Consider the following 20198-nt stretch of genomic DNA (forward strand, 5'->3'; position numbering starts at 1 on the left):
AATATACCAGATATCAAACTATACTACAAAGTTGTAGTAATTAAATCAATTTGGTATTGGCACAAAAATAGGAATACTGACCAGTGGAACAGATCTGAAAACCTGGATATAAAACCATCCTCATATAGCCATCTAAACTTTGACAAAGCAGACAAAAACATACACTGGGGAAAATAATCACTTTTCAATAAATGGTGCTGGGAAAACTGGATAGCCACATCTAGAAGGCTGAAGCAGGACTCATACCTTTTACCTCTCACAAAAATCAACTCATGCTGGATAACAGACTTAAACCTAAGGTATGAAACTATTAGAATTCTAGAGGAAAATGTTGGAAACACTCTCGTAGACATCGGCCTAGGCAAAGAATTTATGAAGAAGACCCCAAAGACAATCACAGCAGCAACAAAAATAAATAAATGGGACCTAATCAAACTAAAAAGCTTCTGCCCAGCCAAAGAAATAGTCATGAAAGTAAACAGACAACCTACAGAATGGGAGAAAATTTTCACATCCTACACATCTGATAAGGGGCTGATAACTAGAATCTACTTAGAACTCACGAAAATCAGCAAGAAAAAAAATCAAACAACCCTATCAAAAAGTGGGCAAAGGACATGAACAAAAACTTTTCTAAAGAAGACAGAATAATGGCTAACATATGAAAAAATGTTCAACCTCTGTAATCATCAGGGAAATGCAAATCAAAACTACAATGAGATATCACTTATTTCCAGTAAGAATGGGCTTTATCAAAAAATCCCAAAACAATAGATGTTGGCGTGGATGCAGAGAGATAGGAACACTCCTACACTGCTGGTAGGACTGTAAAATAGTCCAACCTCTGTAGAAAGCAATATGGAGATACCTTAAAGCAATACAAGTAGATCTACCATTTGATCTAGCAATCCCACTACTGGGCATCTACTCAAAAGAGCAAAGGACAATCTACAAAAAAGACACCTGGACTCGAATGTTTATAGCAGCACAATTCACAATCACAAAGCTGTGGAAACAACCCAAGTGCCCATCAATTCATGAATAGATTAATAAAATGTGGTATAAGTATACCATAGAGTACTATTCAGCTCTAAGAAACAACGGTGATATAGCACATCTTGTATATTCCTGGATAGAGCTGGAACCCATACTACTAAGTCAAGTATCCCAAGAATGGAAAAACAAGCACCACATATACTCACCAAGAAACTGGTATTAAATGAGCAGCACCTAAGTGGACACATAGGAACTACATTAATTGGGTATTGGGTGGAAGGGAGGGGGGAGGAGGGGGTGGATATATACATACATAATGAGTGATTCGTGTACCGTCTGGGGGATGGTCATGCTTGAAGCTCAGACTTGGGGGGAAGGGGAGGCAAGGGCATTATTTGAAATCTTAAAATTTGTACCCCCTAATATGCTAAAAGAAAAAAAACAAAGAAATTACTTGGACAGCTAAAAATATATAGAAAAAATTAGCCAGGCATGGTGGTGCCTGCCTGTAGTCCCAGCTACTTGGGAGGCTGAGGCAGAAGGATTGCTTGAACCCAGCAGTTTGAGGTTGTTGTGAGCTAGGGTGACGCCACGGCACTCTAGCCTGGGCAACAAAGTGAGAATCTGTATAAAAAAAAAAAAAAAGAAAGAAATTACAGCTTTGGTTTTTCATGATTTGTCCTAATAGCAGAGACCAAATCAATTTGATGATTGTAATTCATATAACTGGAACATAAAAAGTAATGAAAGAAAACTCTGGTTCTAATTATTAATATTGTTTCATCATATATCTAGTATTTGCCCTTCTGTGTTCTTTAAAACAAAATTCCAACTAAATAGCCCAAAAGTATAGTTAAAAACATTTTTACTATAAAACACAATATATGAAAATCCAAACTGTCTAACGGTGTAAATAAAGATAATGAGTTGTTTTATAAACGGATATTCATATTTAGAAAAGCATTTATCATAGGCCTCCTTTAAAGTGAAACTAAATGGTTTAAATATTTTATGAACATAGAATTTTAGAACATAGCAGTCAGAACTCAACTAGAGTATAATTCAAGAAAATGCCTAAATATATAACATTTGTCCCATTAAAAACTTGACTTTTTAATTTTATATACGAAGAATTTCCTTGACAGCATCAAAAAGATTTCAGAGTCAATCATAAAAATACTACCACAATTTTTCCACATACGATAGTTAGTCTGAAGAAGCCTATCTTTTTTTTAAAAAATTACATAAATCATATTATAAATTCCCTTACAAAATAGGCATATAGTGCATTGCCATTCTCACAATTTCCTGGAAAGCTAAAATGACAGTATTCTTTTACGTTTGACAAATTATTTGCATTACTTCAATGTAAACTCCTAAAAAGAAAGTCAACCATTCGATCCAGCAGGAAAAAAGGTACCTTTTGTCCAAAATGTATTCAGTTATTTTAATATTCTATTTAACAACACTGAACCAACAAATTTAAGCACAGCATTCAGTCAAGCTTTCTCTAGAGAACTGATTAAAAATGCCACGCCTCCCCAAGGAGCAAAAACAACCAAAACACAAGGGCCACAAGAAAACTGAAAGTTACCCAAATAAATTACAATAACTAAATTCAAAGACACACTGGGGATCTGAAGCACATCTGCCAAAGTCATTAACAAAGAATATTTCATTTTATGGAAAAAAGGAATCTACATTGGCAATAATAATAAATTTGGTGTCTTGGCTCTTTTCAACTAGGTTTTATGATTTTCAAGTCACTGATGATAGATTATACATTTTGACAGCATAAAATATCATCAAATAATAACCTATGCTATTTCTTAGCCCCTAAACACTGATATCAATAATTCATAGAATACAAAGAATCAAAAGTGACACTAGTGTCACCAGTAAGTAATTTCTCAGGCGGCCTTGAAGCTGGGCTTCTCTGGAGTCAAATTCCCAGGTTCCTCTGCACAGAGCAGTAAACCAAACTCAGTATTCACCTGTGACTCCAGGAATGAGCAAAAAAGGTATTAGTTGCTACTTACAGCACATCAAAAAAGATAAAAGCAAGAACATATAAAGGTTAGAGAAGACCTGGTTCACAAACACTCGTTACATTTGTCTATTATAAATTCTGTATGTCTGTGACATTGGACATACATAAATTAAATATGTCATAATATCAGAAATGAAAAGTCAGTGCAACTGAATTAAGCACATTCCCATTTATGAAATTCATTCAAAAATTCCTAGAAGCTTAATAGCATTGTATTTAAGGTAAATATTATATAACTTATTTTACTTAAAAGCAACTCTTCACCATCTAAAAATATATTCACAATACTAATTTTAAAGATATATTTTCCTGATGATTTTTGAGGTAAATGGGCTATTTCTTAGCCCCTAAACACTGATATCAATAATTCATAGAATACAAAGAATCAAAAGTGACACTAGTGTCATCAGTAAGTAATTTCTCTATTTTATGCTTTATGTAGCAACTTTAATTTATTCTTTAGTGATATAATTTGCATCAATAAGTTTTATAATGCCTCATTATATTATACATACTGAATTAAATCCATACTACTATCAGCCATTAACATGGGGTATTCAAAATGATAAAACTGTCATCCACCATACTAATTAATGGGCCATCTTTATTTGTCAGAACTACCAAATGTTTACAGTAATGGTATCTGGACTACCTACCTCACAGTATTGTGAGAAATAAATGACAAACTGTTGACATTTTTAAAGGGTATCTGTATCCAGACTGTAAAATACTATAGAATTTTCTTGGTATTTACGTCTTTATGAGTATTCTTCCCCTGGTCTAGAATGCTCTTCTCATGGCTGGCTTCTTATCCCTCTGGTCTCAGCTTAAATATCTCTTCCTTGGAGAGGCCTTCCTAATTTACCTATGTACCCCCTGTTACTCTTTTTCTCAGTACCCTAAATTTCTTACTCAGTGCTTATCCTAATCTGTTGTTATTTTCTTTCCTCCACCAGAATGAAACATCCATGAAAAATAGGGACACATCTGTCTTTTTCACTGAATTGCTGGCATCTAGCATAATGCTTGGAACAAATAGAGTACGTGGCAATTATCATCTTGATGAATAAATAAATGTTGTCCAAACATTTACCAGAAACCACTCTTCTAGGGTATTACAGGCACAATGCCAAATGACTAAGCTTGTAGATTTTTATAAGGATCTACAATTAAGATTTTGATAGCTTCCCTTTATGGAAACATCCATATACCCCTCAATATCTTATTTCTTACTGATGATATTTTCAAAGGTTATCTTTCCTACTCAGTAATTCTCAAAGTTTTTGGTCACGGAACTTTTACACTTTTTTTTTTTAAAGCCTTTATTTATGAATTATTATCCATCAACATTCACATTAGGATTTAATACTGATTTTTTTTACAATTATTAATTCAATACAAAAATGAACTCAAAACGGATTAAAGACTGAAAGATCTGAAATTATAAAACTACTAGAAGAAAACATAAGGGAAATGCTCATGTCATTGGTATGGGCAAAAATTTTTTGGATAAGACCTCAAAGGCACAGGAACAAAAGGAAAAACAGATAAATGGGATTACATCAAGCTAAGAAGTTTCTGCACAGCAAAGGAAACAATTAACAGAGTGAAGAGATAACCTATAGAATGGGGGAAAAAACTTCGAACTATGCATATGACAAGGGGTTACTATCTAGAATATGCAAGGAATTCAAATAACTCAAAAGCAAAAAAACCTCAAATAATCTTAAAGTAATAAACCCCAAATAATTTTAAAATGGGGAAAAAACCTGAATAGACATCTCTCAAAATGACATACAAATGATCAACAGGTATATAAAAAAATGTTCAATTTCCCTAATCACCAGAGAAATGCAAATAAAAATCACAATGTGATACACCCCACTTCAGCTAGAATGGTTATTATCAAAAAGACAAAAGGTAAGTGTTGGTGAGGACACAGAGAAAAGGGAACACTTGTACACTGTTGATGAGACTGTAAATTAGTACAGCCATTATGGAAAACTATATGGAATTTCCTCAAAAACTTAAAAATAGAACTGCCATATGATCTAGCAATTCCACTACTGGGTATATATACAAAGGAAATGAAATCAGTATATTGAAGAGGTATCTGTACTCCCATGTTTATTGCAGCATTATTCACAAAAGTCAAGATATGAAATCAGCCTAAGCGTCCATCAACAGATGAATGGATAAAGAAAATGTGGTACATATACACAATAGAATATCATTCAGCCATAAAAAAAGAATGAAATCCTGTCAAAATGGATAAATCTGGAAGACATTATACTCTTAATGAAAGTGAAATAAGCCAGACTCAGAAAGACAAATACTGCATGATCTTACTCATATATGGAATCTAAAAACATTGATACATAAAAGTAGAGGTTAGAGGCTGGGGAGAGGATGGTCAACAGGTATAAAGTTATAGTTAAATAAGAGGGATACGTTATGGTCTTCAATTACACAGTATTCTAGTATTAACTATAGTTAACAATAATGTATATTCCAAAACAGCTAGCAAAGAGGATTCTGAATGTTCTCATTGAAAGAAATGATCATGTCTGCAGCAATGGATTTGCTAATTACCCTAATTTGATCAGACAATGTATACATGTATCGAAACACCATACTGCACCCCATGCATGTGTACAATTATGTCAATTAAAAATAAAACTTTTAAAAATCATTGAAAACAAACTTATTATTCATGAACTTATAAAACCAATAAACTCCTAAAGTAAATAGCATATTTACATGAGATCTTTATTTTTAAAAGTTCTGCTTGAAGAAGTGGCACTATTTATGCTTTACATTTCTGCAAGTCTAATGTCTGGCTTACTAAAAAAACAAATGGATTCTCATATCTGTTGAGATACATAATTTGAAATACCTGAAGAAAATATAGCCTTACATCGATAAGACAGTTGGAAAGGGAAGAGTATTTTCATAGCTTTTCGTGGTAACTGTGAATATTATTCGATGATGGTACACCAAACTGGATAAAAGGCTTTTTCCACCCTCCCTGAGCCCAGGCACGGCAGCAAATAAGGAACACTGGTGTGAAATAGCAAGCCCCAGGAGTCTGGGGAGTCCATGAGAGGCCAGCATGCCAGCTTTCTTCCATCCAGACACCTCCTCCCCTGCACCGCCCCTAGCCCCTGCAACTGAGACAGCAGTCAGAGCTCAGGCTGGCCAGGAGCCAGGGCCCCTTCCCCTACCCATTACAACTGTGAGAGTAGTGTAAGCAGAGTTTGCCGATGGCTGCTTCTCTCCGGCAGGTGTGCACTCCAGGCTGAGGTCTCCAAGAGAGTGGGGCCCACACCTCTTCCCTTGAGGACTTATGCTAGAACAAGGGTGCACAATTTAGGAACCCCCTGCCTGCTGGTGTTTCATGGGGTCACACAACCTGGCACCGCAGGTGAGCAAGCCAGTCCCAGTTCCCCAGGGACACGAGAGGAGTGCAGGGGGACACAGGGAAGGCGGCCAGATGAATGGCAAGGAAACCTGCACGGACATATCTGATGGGAGAGTATGGTGGGGAGCTGAGGAAAGGGGTTCTGGGAGCGTACCTATCCCTTCCAGTGGAGAATTGCCATATTGGATAAGGATGTGGCATTCGGGAGGCATAGCCTACCCCCTGGTTCCATAGCAACCAAATGCCTCAGACTCAGGTGCGCTGGCTGAGCAGGTGCTGCGGCCCTTCCTCCGCTCATTACAACAGGGAGAGCAGTTTGAGCTGAGAAGTTCACGAGCAGCTGCTTCTCTCCCACGGGCGTGAGCTCCTGGCTGAAGTCCCCACAGAAGAGGGGCCCGCACATCTTCCTGTGAGGACGTGTACGGGAACAGCGTGCACATTCTGGGAACTCCCTGCCCACCGGTGTTTAGCAGAGACACATACCGGTGGGTCAGACACACAGGGGTTGATTTGAGAGCTGGCCTAGGGGAGGGACCACATGTGGACTGAACATAAGTGTGCGGACCAGGGAGCAGCGATTTGGGAGACCGCCCACCCCTCCCTGCAGAAAAACTGCACTACTAGACAGGGTGAAAAGATCCCAGTTTGGAGAGCTTGTCCTGACCCATCTACCAGTGGCTCCCCCTAGTGACCAGAAAAGCAACTCCTGAGCCCCGCTGAGGCTTTGCAAAGAAAGCCTTTCCTGCAACCTAGCCACCAACTGCATTGCTCCTCCCCCCATCTCAGTGGCAGCAGAGATCAAGCAAACCCCTGGGAGCTATAGGGTCCCTCTTAAAGCTTGGGGCACTCAAGTACTCCACTTGGGGGACCAGAGCCTACCATGGGCACCAAAGAATGTCTCCACAACTGGCTTTCTTTCACATAAACATCAACCAATGACAGGGAGAACAACTCTATAACTCGCCATCGCACCTTCCAACTTACGTTAACAGGGAGTGGCTGATTCCTATTTCACAAGTACCACCTGCCATCCCGGAGATTAAGCTGCCGGGCCCAACACAATCCACACTGCTGGAAAAAAGATGAAGGCAGCAAGACAGAGGCAACTTGAGAGGTTCATCAAACCTGCTTAAACAACAGCCCATAGGCAACTTGGGACCAGCACTCTTCTCCCTGGCACGGTCAGGGATTGATTTTCCCCGACCCGGGTAGAAGAGGACTGCAAGCCAGGTCTAGTACCCCCAAGACTTAATCGAGAAGCCAGATGAGAAGGAATCAGCAAAAGACCTGGATGGCCAAATAACAACTGCTTATTGTGAGAGTATTTTGAGAAGGTTAGCCAAAGCTTTAGCAGAAAACACCTGGGAAAGCTTCGCCAGAGTCCTTCTCTACCACGACAATGCTCCTGTGCTCATTCTTCTCTCATCAAACAAGGTCAATTTCGTGAGAGTTTCCATGAGAAATCAGTAGGCATCTACCTTACAGTCCTAATTTGGCTCCTTCTGACCTCTTTTTGTTTGATAATCCTAAATAAATCTTTACAGGGCACCCATTTTTCTGCTGTTAATGTAAAAAAGACTGCAATGACATGCTTAAATTCCCAGGACCCCCAGTTCTTTAGCGATAGACTGGCTGGTATCATCACTTACAAAAGTGTCTTGAACTTGATGGTGCTTATGTTGAAAAATAAAGTTTATATTTTTTGTCTTTCGATTTCACTTTTCTATGAAATCTATGAAGAACTTGTAAAAAGCTGTATAAATTCCATACATTTTTCTAAAATCTAATTATTTTGCACTTGCCCATAGGAGATTTTTAACTACTTGTTCATCTACAATGCAGGTTAATTCCATATTTTAAAAAGAGGAAAAAAAAGAAATTATATAAACTTAATAAAAATATAATGCATTCATATTATACTTGATGCAATCTGTTTAGAAAATCTTCAATGTATTATTAAGAAAATAAAATCAGTAGTATGTTTTCTAACAAATTACTAATTATATTCTGGCTGTCAACAAAAAACTCCATAGCAACCTACATAATTTTTAGACACTCTCCAAAGCAATCTGATGTGAACTACACCCAATTAAGTAACATTTTTTGAATCGCATGAAATTGACCATAATTTTACATTTCAACTTGGGGTCACATGCCATGCCCCAAAGCAGGCTATTATTATGTTAATACTTTGTTTCTGAAAGACAAATTTTAACAGAAAATTTAAATATACTATAATGTCTTAAAAGTTATTTTCTGGATTTAAATATTCTTTTTTTCTTTTTTCTTCTTTTTGCTGAGGGTTAACTTTAATAAGTCATGGGCTGACTCTTCCTTCTGGGTTTAAAGGTCAAAGAGGAAGGGCATCACATCTGTAAGAAAAGAGTTTATCACATCTGTAAGAAGAGAGTTCAAAGGAGTTTGCTTTGTGCTTTTGCAGCTGCCGTTCTCTAAGCCTGGGATGCTCTCTCATAGCAGGTGATCTTCTCACTCAAGGCTCAAATGCCACCACTTCTCTGAAGCCTCCTGAAATGCTCCAGGGAAAGACAAAGTCCCCTTTGCGCTCAACCTGTATTGCTTCTCACACTGTGTGGTCACCACTCCCCAGGCTGTGAGTAGGGCCAGTTGCACCTTAGTTGTTTGCCCGATCAATTCCTTGCACATCAAGTCCCAAGCTTGTCGGGGAGGGTCCTCGGTTCAGCATCACTCAAGGGTCTCAGGCCACTGCTATTCTCCCTGCTTCCTCCAGAAGAAGCCACCCATGGCATGCGACCTGCTTGCACACTCAGCCTTGGGTCAGGATCCTCAGGTCCCCTCCCCCTCGGGGCCACACGTGGCAGCAAGGCCTCACACCTGGCTGGCTCATGCACTGCTGGATCCTCTCCAGCCGAGTGGAAGCCAAGGCGCGGGGGCAGCCTCCTCCAAGCGGCGGTGTCCCTGCTCAGTCAACTTCCAGAGGCAGGACCGAGGCCGCGCGTTGGCCGCACCCTGAGCACTGACAGGCACCTTCTCAAAGCTGCCTCGGAAGCAGAGATTGTGACGGACGGTATTCTTCCAGCCTTCTGGAGCCATCTTCCGGAAAAAGGGGAAGTGGTGTCTCCAGGGTGCTGGGGGAAGAGGCAAAGTGCTTCTGCGAGGGAGAGTGCTCGCTGGAAGAAAGGGGCAGTGCTTCCACCCCTGTGGCCTCTGAGCCATTGGCATCCTCCTCCTCCTGAGGTGGCTGGCGGGAGGGGAGTGTGCTTGCCACATCCTCCCTCCTGCTAGATTCAGGGACCTCCAGCTTTCCAGGAGGAAACACGACGTTAGGGTTTACCCACATCCACAGACTGGGCTCAAACTCTGGACCACCATCCTCAGAGTTGGGTTTTTTTTCTAGGGGTAATTTTGGTGCATCAACTACTCGGAGTTTATATCTGGCAAGGTTCTGCTCGGCTAAGGGAAGGTGCGCTGTGGTGAAGGCCAGAAAGGACTCGTTCCCCATGTCCCAGTCCAGCAATCCCGGGACCTGGCCACGGAGGCTGTCCCAGAAGTCTAGATGCTGGAGTTTGAGGTCCACCTTGAGCGAGAGGAGAGACCGGCGCCGTGTGGGAGAGTCGGGAAACTACTGCATTTAAATATTCTAATGAAACAAATGAAAGAGTGTAGCATTATCACAGTATTACGAGTTACCCAGAAACTACATACCTATAACCAAACTAAAAATTATAACAAAAAATAACTCACCAAAGGAGACTATGAGATTAAGCACATAAAAATCAACTCAGAATATTTATTTATAGGTTTAAAAAAATAACAGAAGAGGGAATAAAATTAGTCAATAGAGTACCATGATAAAATAAGTAAAATGCATGAGGAAAACACAATCAAGTGTAAATCCATCCTGAACACACTCCACTCCTCTTTAACTACCCTGGCACGAGAAAAAAAAAAAAAAAAAAATCACTGAATGTTGTAATACATAATCAAGTGAGAGAGTGCCTGGATCAGTCCAGTAAATATTTTGATCGCCTAAGCAAGACACTGCAGGAGAGAAAGATACATCATTATAAATTTTAGTCATAAAATCCCTATACGTTATGACAGTGCTAAACGCGTAACTATTAGACATCCATCTGATTCTTCAAATTTTAAGAATGGTGACTATTATTTCTATTCTATAAGATCCTTCAACATCTGGCTCCTTATTTCATCAGCCCCTATGTAGTTCCCAAATGTCCCACACTCATCCAGGCATCTGCAGACATATATTCCCTCCATTTGAAATGTCCATATTAACTTCATGGAATAAGACTTCAAGATTCAGCTCAAATGTCATATTGTCCATGATACCAAGTTTGCCTCTGTGCTCCCCTGTCTCTCTTATCCATGTTTTTTATAGCACACTTCTTAGTATTGTTATTTATATTAGACTTTGAAGACAAAGTCCTGAGGCAAAGGCTCACGCCTAGACATTCACATGCCTTCAGCATCTAGCAACACTAAGCATTAACATACATTTATGAGACAGAAAAAGGGAGAAAAAAGGAAATAAAATGTGTAAAACTTACTGGCCAACCAAAATCAATTATTTTCAATTTGTCCGATAAATTGTTTTACAAGGGAAATTGCCAAATTAGCACTGTAGTCTGTATATTAGCCTCTTCAATTTCACAAAAACACACCGAACTTTACAAATGTGAATGGATGAGCTTGCAAATTTAAATACCAGAATTCAGACCCTGATTTATCCCAGTGAGGATATTCAGTGAGGAACAATATAAACATGCTTATTTGGAAGCAGTTTTTATTTCTCCTTTAAACTATTTTATGCAATCTCACCTAGTTAATTTTTTAATCAGAAAAAAGTAATATTATTTTTAAAAAGGCAGCAAAAATCTCTTTAATCTCATATTTGAAAGTCAAATATTAATTTCCAAATAAATAAAATACCTTAAACCTACTAATGGAATGCTAACTGGCAACCACAATGGAAATGAATAACAAGCAGCAAAACAAACAAAAATAGGACAATTTCTTTCAAATACCCTAATTTAAAGTCAAAAAATTTATTTTGCCAGTATAAACACAGCGTAACCTGGTCTCTTAAAAATTCAACCTAAAAGGAGTTTTATAAATGTCCATACCTTCCTCTATTTCTTCCCCTGTATGTATGTAAAACCTGAATCACATCAATTTACTTTAGCTTTTATTTTATTGAAAGATACAGCTATTTTACATATGTGTAAACTTCCTCAAATGATGATAAATGAGCAGTTGCGTAACAAAAGCAATTATTTTCAGAGAATGATTCTCATAGAAACACTGTCTCGCTGTTTTCCAGTCAACTACAGTTTAATCTTTTAAAAAGTGAGTTATGATCAAAGAACTCCAAGGTACTGTTTTTCATTCGTTTCCTCATAGCCATGACACATCATTTTAAAACTATGTTCCCTAATATATTTGCCATTTTTTCCTGCCTTTTCAGTTGACTGTGTAATTTTGTTTATATGATAATAATATATTGCTTCAGTATATAGCAAATTATGAGAAATTATGTTAGCCTGTCCTCCCTCCATCCCCACATGGGTAGACTACTTTGACTATAAATCTTCACCGCTAGTTATTTACTGTGAATAATTCACAATTTACTTGTGAAATAATTCATCAAGATGACTAGTGGCATAAATTGCGTAGGTATATAAAATTCAGAATCATATATCAACACATCTTTAGTTTAGTTTGGAGATAATTACCTTGCATTCTGTTAAATAACACATTCTGTTAAATAAGAGGCCATTAGCCTGAGGCTGTCTCTGTACTTTAAGCTCCTACCTGACAAATACAACCTAACTTTGTACATAAACAAACTAAAACCTAACTTAGAAGTATATTTGTTTTAACAAATAGCCAAATTTCAGCCAAACACAAACAGCCAAGCTTCAGCCAATCTCAAGCAACTAACTCATCCCACATGCCCAAATGTACTTTGTATATCTGATCTACCACCTGGTATATCTTAAATTTCAGAAACTTTTAAAATTATATATTTGGATGGTAATAAAGGGCTCAGAGGAAAATTGTTTTCCTCAATAAATATTCATTACATTAAAATAGAAGTTCAATGTATGCAATAAGATCTCAGGATGAAAATAATAGAGCTATAATTTATTATCAACTTAAGAAAAATGTTCTAAATTTTTATAGATATATTTAGCAGTGTAAATTTTCTGGTACATTCAAGGACATAAACATGACTGGATTTACTAGAAATGAAGTACATATTAAGTTACAGTACAAAATTATACCACTGTACGTAAAAATTCTAGACTTTAAACAAAGTAACAAAAAAAGCTGATACATTTCCATAATGGCCAATCTTTAAAATGACTCAAAATGAAAACAATTTCTGATTATTTATAATGCATTTGCATATATAGAAGATCTCAAGCCTAGCTGTAAACCTCTGGCTTATTTCTCATAAATGTTAAACCATACTGAAGTAGAATCAGCCTAAGAAAAATGATTCTCTTTTACAAAATAAATTTGCCATTTCATATACAACTGTTATACTCTTTTTAAATAACTTCTCAAACAAAATTAGGAACTATCTTTAAAAGGCTCTTAAATGTAATTAACCATAAGATCCCCTGAATACAACCTAAACATTATTAACTTCCATAACAAACTATTTTCAATTCCATAATAATAAAGAGACACACAGCTCACGCCTTGTTAAATTTGACTGACATACACTCCATTCGGCACAACTGGACTATAGGGTCTATTTCCAAAGGCAATCTGACCAGCTAGACTATAGCTGGTCAACAAAACTATTTTGTTTTTTTGTTCTTTTTTCGTGGGTGGTATGAACACGTAACCTTAACAGTACAATATTGTTAACTATAGGCACAATGTTATGCAACAGATTTCTAACACTTATTCATCTTGCATAACTGAAGTTTTATACCCTTTGAAAAGCAACTCTTTTCCCTGCCCTTCCCAGTTTCTGGCAACCAGCATCCCACTTTCTGCTTTGATGAGTTTGACGATTTTAGATATCTCATATAAGTGGAATCATGCGTATTTGTCATTCTGTGACTGGCTGATTTCACTTAGCATAATGTCCCCTAGGTTCATCCATGTTGTTATATATAGCAGAATTTCCTTCTTTTTAAAGGCAGAATTCAACTATATAAATTCAATTGTACATATATGCCATATTTTCTTTATCCATTCATCTGTCAATGGGCATTTGTTTTCACATCTTGGCTATTCTGAATAGTGCTATGATGAATGCAGATGTGTATTATTTCTTTGAAATTCTGATTTCAATTCTTTTGAATAAATTCTCACAAGTGGGATTGCTGGGTCACATGGAAATTCTATTTTTAATTTTTTGAGGAACCTCCATACCATTCTCCACAGTGGCTGCACCATTTTACATTCCCACACAGAGTACAAGGGTTCCAATTATTTCACATTCTTGCCAACACTTGCTATCTTGTTTTCTAATGATGGCCATCCTAAGAGATGTCAGATGATATCTCATTGTGGCTTAATTTGCATTTCCCTGATGATCAGTGATGTTGAGTATCTTTTCAGATAACTGTTTGCTATCTGTATGTCTTCTTTAAAGAACTGTCTATTCAAGTCATTTGACCATTTTTTAATCAAGTCATTTGTGCTTTTTGTTAATCACCTTTAGGAGTTCCATATATTAATATTTTGTATATTAACTCTTTATCAGATATATGGCTTGCATGTATTTTTCCCATTCTGTAGGTTCTCTTCACTTTATTGACTGTTTCCTTTACTGTGCAGAAGCTTTTGAGTTTGATGTAGTCCCACTTGTCTATTTTTGCTTTTGTTGCCTGTGCTTTTGGTTTCATATCCAAAAAAATCACTGCAAATGTCATGAGCTTTTCCTCTGTTTCCTTCTAGTGGTTTTATGTGGTATCATGTCTTATGCTTAAGTCTTTAATTCATTTTGGATTTTCTGCATGTGTGGTTTAAAATAAAGATCCAATTTCATTCTTTTGCATGTAAATATCTAGTTTTCCTAACATCACTTGTTGAATAGACTGTCCTTTCCCCATTGTGTATTCTTGGCACTCTGTCAAAGTTCAACTAACCATATATGCATGGGTTTATTTCTAAACTATCTATTCTGTTTCATTGGTCTGTCTTTATGACAGTCCATACTGTTTTAATTACTGTAGTTCTGTAATATATTTTTTTAATTTAAATATGGGGGTGGGAGGTTGTGAGGAGGGATGTTCAGTTGCCTTGTTTTTGTTGAGACAGTTTCCCTATGTTGTCCTGGGTAGAGTGCAGTGACATCACTGTAACTAACTGCAACCTGAAACTCCTGGGCTTCAGCAATCCTTCTGTCTCAGCCTCCCCCGTAGCTGGGACTACAGGCGCCTACAGCATCGCCTGGCTAGGTTTGTTTGTTTTTTTTCTTTTGGTAGAGACGGGGTCACACTCTTGCTAAGGCTAATCTCAAACTCCTGAGCTCAAGCAATTCTCCTGCCTCAGCCTCTCCAAGAGTGCTAGGATTACAGTCATGAGCCACCGTGCCTGACCTGTAACACATTTTGAAATCAGGAAGTATGATGCCTCCAGCTTTATTCTTTCTCAAGATGGTATTGCCTATTCAGAGCCCTTTATGATTCTATATGAATTTTAGGATTTTTTTTCTGTAAAAACAAAAATGCCACTGGAATTTTGATAGGGGTTGCATTGATCTGTACATAGCTTTGGTGTTACGGACATTTTGACAATACTGATTCTTCTAATCCATAAATGCAGGATCTTCTCCCATTTATTTGTGTCTTCTTTAATTTCTTTGAGCAATGTTTTGTTGTTGTCAATACATAAGTCTTTCACCTCCTTAGTAAGTTTATTTCTATATACTTTATTCTTTTGATGCTACTGTAAATGAGATTGCTTTCTTAATTTCCTCTTCAGATAGTTTGTTATTAGTATACAAAGATGCAACTGATCCTACAACTTTATTAAATTCATTTATTAGTTCTAACATTAATAAATGGTTAAACTTTAGAGTTTTCCACATATAAGATTATGTCACCTGCAGAGATACTTTTACTTCTTTTTTTTCTAATATGAATGCCTGCCTAACTGCTCTGGCTAGGACTTCCACTATCATGTTGAAAAGACATGTGAGAGCAAGCATCCTTGTCTTATTCCTGATTTTAGAGGAAAAGCTTTCAGTTTTTTACCATTGAGTACAATGTTTCCTGTAGCCTTTTCATTTATGATCTTTATTAAGTTGAGGCAGACTACAGTTTTAAATAAGATGAGGTCAGAACCACTGTAGCTACTAAAAGTCTTAGTCACTACAGGTTTCAAGAATAAGGCAGTGACTATGTAGGCTGGATCTGTCTTGCATACTGCATACTGAGTAAAGGGGAACCATACCAGGATTCTCTGATTTTCACCTGTTATTATTTCCTACTTTTGTAACATGTTAAGAAAATGCCAAGAAGCAGAGCTGCTGCACTCCATAAGGTTTGTGGTCCTATATCCTTTAATAAGTTTCCCCAACTCACTGTGTTAGGTAGGCCCTGGCTTCCAAAACTTATATTATCTATATGCATACGAGATTATAACATAAGTTTTTATATTAACACTAAGGCAATAACAAGAATACTTTATAAAATATTCACCAAATTAAATAGTCAACTCTAAATAAAATTGCCTTAAAATCTCAATACTCCATTAGTAGACATACAAATTGCTAACATTATCTAAACCAATATGCTAGGGGAAATGCTTTTAGTATTTCTACTTTTGATGATATAGTCTATAATATATATACTCCTTTTCTAATTAAAAAAATGTTATCACTTTGGTAAAATACACTTAGGGAGCAATTAAAACTTCCATCATTATATCCTTCCTTTTCCAGTCTAATTATGGATTGATTTTTTAAAAAGAATAACTTACAATTCACTAGAGAAAAATTATTTTGAAATTCTCAAGAGGTAATGATTCAGTCTATATTTTTAAAATATATTTTTGAAATTTAGTAGGATTTTTTTAAATAGTTCCAAATAATTAAAGGCTCTGGTATTCAACCCTGGAAATTGACAAGAAACACTGGAATTTCTGATAAATTTCATCTTATGGTCTTTTCATAGAATGTCTACAGGCCTATATGTAAAGTGTTAAATATAGGAAACATAAAGACTAAAAGGGAAAAGAGAATGAGAAGAAACAGAAAACAGCATAAGATCAGTTTAGTTATTTAAAGGATAGGTTAGATAATACAATGTATTTGTTAACTGGTTGCTCAAGTTGACTCAGCAGAGGTTACAAAGTTCTGATATTAGGCCGGGTGTGGTGGCTCACACCTATAATCCTAGCACTCTGGGAGGCCCGCTTGAGTCAGGAGTTTGAGGCCAGCCTGAACAAGAGCGAGACCCTCTCTCTACTAAAAATAGAAAAAAGCTGGGCATGGTGGCATGCATCTGTAGTCCCAACTACCTGGGAAGCTGAGGCAGTAGGATCACTTGAACCCAGGAGTTTGAGGTTGCTGTGAGCAAGGCCGATGCCACCACGGCACTCCAGCCCAGGCAACAGAGTGAGACTTTGTCTCAAAAAAAAAAAAAAAAAAAAAGTTCTGATATCATGGGGACTAGAAAATAAGATGCCTTAGTTTGAGGAAGTGTAGCAACTGGCAAAGTGCAAGAAAAGGGTAACAGAAAATAAAGATGACACTGAGTACTAGGGTCTTTATTTCTTTTATTACAAATGAATGATTCTCTGATACAAACTAAGTGGAGAACTCCTCCTGTTGTAATCATTCCTTCCTCTAATCCCAACCAATCAGCAGCTAATTGTGAACTAGGGTCCCACAGACTATATGGATACTCCTCAACTTAGGACAGGGTTATGTCTTGATAAACCCATCATAAATTGAAAATATAAGTTGAAAATGCATTTCATACACCTAACCTACTGAACATCAGAGCTTAGCCTGGCTTACCTTAAATATGCTCAGAACACTGACATTAGTCTACACTCGGGCAAAATAAATGCTGGCAACACAGCACACTGTAGAGTATCACTTATTTACCTTCACAATCTAGTGGCTGACTAGGAACTCAGCCACTGTCCAGCATTTCAACAAGAGAATCATACAGCAAATAGCCAGAAAAAGACAAAATTTCAAACTACAATTGCTACTGACTGTGTATCGCTTTTGCACCATTGTAAAGTTGAAAAATCATTAAGTGGAACCATTATAAGTGGGGGACTGTCAGTACACTAATAATTTTCTTAAGAGATGACAAACTGGAACAAGTAGAAATTAATGTTAGTTTACACTAAATTCCAAAAATAGTTATCCTGCTTAAAAAACAAAGAAAAAGAAAAAGTCCTATTGTACCCATTTCATAGGTTTCCTTATAGACATTGACTGTAACTGTTCTACAAAGCTTGGGCCTCACAGCTCTTTGCTGTTCCTTCCACAAATTCACTTTAAGCTCCAGAGCTTCCGCATTACCAAATTCAAAACCTAATCTCAAACTCAGACATCTCTGCCTTTTACTATAGTTCCATATTTACACCTACCTACAAAGCATCCCCATTTGGATACTTTTCCACTAGCCTATTCTTAACAAATCCTTGTTGTTATCATTTTGCCTTTCCAAATGTCATCAGGATAGAACCATTCTCAACCAAGTATCACAGAACTGGATGTCAGCAAAAATGGCAAAGGAGGGAAATCCAACAGTCTATCCCTCCACAAATCAACAAATAAACTGGCAAAAACCATCAGAATCAACTTTCTCAGAACTCTAGAACTAATGGAAAAACCTACAGCAATCAGGTAAACAGTCAAGAGAAAAAACTGAATCTGAGTGAGAAAGCTTTGTAATGTTACTCACTCTGATCCCTTTCCGTATTCCCCAGATGGGCAGTGGCCTTGAAGATATCAGCCCAAATTCCCAGTACCAAAGGGGAAAGAATAGACCTTATTCTCAAAAGAATCGGGCTGTTTTCTGTGACCTGTTTGGTGACTTCCTGGAGGACCAGCTCAAAGAGATTGCCTTTATCATGCCTAACTTGGACTCCCCCAGTGCTGAAGGGGCTACCTGGGAAACATTCCTCAAAACTATGTAATAAGGCAAATGCACTCATTATTGCTGCCTGGAGCAAGGGATAACAGTGGGGGCAAACAACAGATTAACCAAAATATTGGGGAGGAAAGGCTGGAGAATAAGATTTCTAAGGAATGTAGAAGACTTGTGTGCTATTTTGCTGGAAAATAATGAAGAACTTGTTTTTTTTTTAAATGAGTGGTTTCCTTATACTATGTTCTGCTCAATTAGGATTTCATCAAGTATATTTTCTTTATATTGTTGAGTAACTAACAAAAACATTTTTTAAAAAATCAAAAAAAGACTGTTTACATATGTGTATATACTTTTCAATAACTTATTATATTTTGAATAGAAAATGTTGGCTACCCCCCAACCAAGTCTTAAATTTCATACTACAAGTCACTAAGAAATGGAATTACACATATACCCAAATTTAAGTTTGCTATAATATATCTACAAAGGATCTTCAAAAATTTCATGGAAATTATGGATTATGAAAAAACTACCTATGTATTTTAATTTTGTTGCACCAAAATAAACTCATACTAACTTGTTATAATATGTCTAAATAGGATCTAGTTCAAGGCATTAAGAAGGCTAAGACAACAGTTTGAAAAAAACCCCTATCAGAGCAACAAATTCTGCTAAAATTATGAAGAACAAACATCAAATTTATGGTAAAGTCTGGGTGGAAGAATGGTGAAATCACTGATGCTTTACAAAAAGTTTATGAGGAACAATGTCTCAAAGAAATCAGCAAAGGGACAAGATAATGTTGAAGATTAAGCCCACAGCGGCAGGCCATACACATCAATTTGTAAAGAAAAAATTAATCTTGTTTGTACTATAATTGAAAAGCATCAATGATTAACAGAAGAAACAACAGCCAACAGCAGAGACATCTCAATTGGTTCAGCTTACAAGATTTGATGAAGAAGTTAAGCAAACTTCCCACTTAATCGGTGCCCAAACTGTTGCACTCAGATCAACTGCAGATGAAAGCAGAACTTTCAATGGAAATTTTAAACAAGTGGGATCAAAATCCTGAAGCATTTCTTCAAAAAACTGTAACAGGAAATGAAAATGGGTTTATCAGTATGATCCTGAAGACAAAGCACAATCAAGGCAATGGCTACCAAGAGGTGGAAGTGGACCAGTCAAAGCAAAAGTGATCAAACAAGAGCAAAGGTCACGGCAACAGTTTTGTGGTTGTTTTTTTTTGGGGGGGGGGAGCCTTGGGGAGGGGATTGGCATTTTGCTTCTTGACTTTCTGGATGGCCAAAAAATAACAACATCTGCTTATTGTGAGAGTGTTTTGAGAAGGTTAGCCAAAGCTTTAGCAGAAAAACGCCTGGGAAAGCTTCGCCAGAGTCTTTCTCTGCCATGACAATGCTCCTCTCATTCCTCTCATCAAAGGAGGGCAAGGTTGCAAGAGTTTCAGTGGGAAATTAGGCACCCACCTTAAGTCCTGATTTGGCTGCTTCTGACCTCTTTTTGTTTGCTAATCTTAAAAAAATCTTTTAAAGGGCATCCACTTTTCTTTTGTTAATGTAAAAAAGACCGTAATAACATGGTTAAATTCCCGGAGCCTCAGTTCTCTACAGATAGAATAAATCTAGTA

At 37.1% G+C, this 20198-nt stretch overlaps 1 protein-coding gene and 1 pseudogene across 1 annotated transcript in view; both read right to left on the reverse strand.

The window, feature by feature from the left end:
- The window catches only part of SDHAF3 (succinate dehydrogenase complex assembly factor 3), a 59163-nt gene that overhangs the window by 9941 nt on the left and 29024 nt on the right, over positions 1-20198 (reverse strand). The gene's annotated exons all lie outside the window — the stretch shown is intronic.
- On the reverse strand, positions 1759-19956 carry LOC142872913 (forkhead box protein R1 pseudogene; annotated as a pseudogene).

This window comes from Microcebus murinus, chromosome 9 (assembly GCF_040939455.1).
Source record: "Microcebus murinus isolate Inina chromosome 9, M.murinus_Inina_mat1.0, whole genome shotgun sequence".
NCBI lineage: Eukaryota > Metazoa > Chordata > Mammalia > Primates > Cheirogaleidae > Microcebus > Microcebus murinus.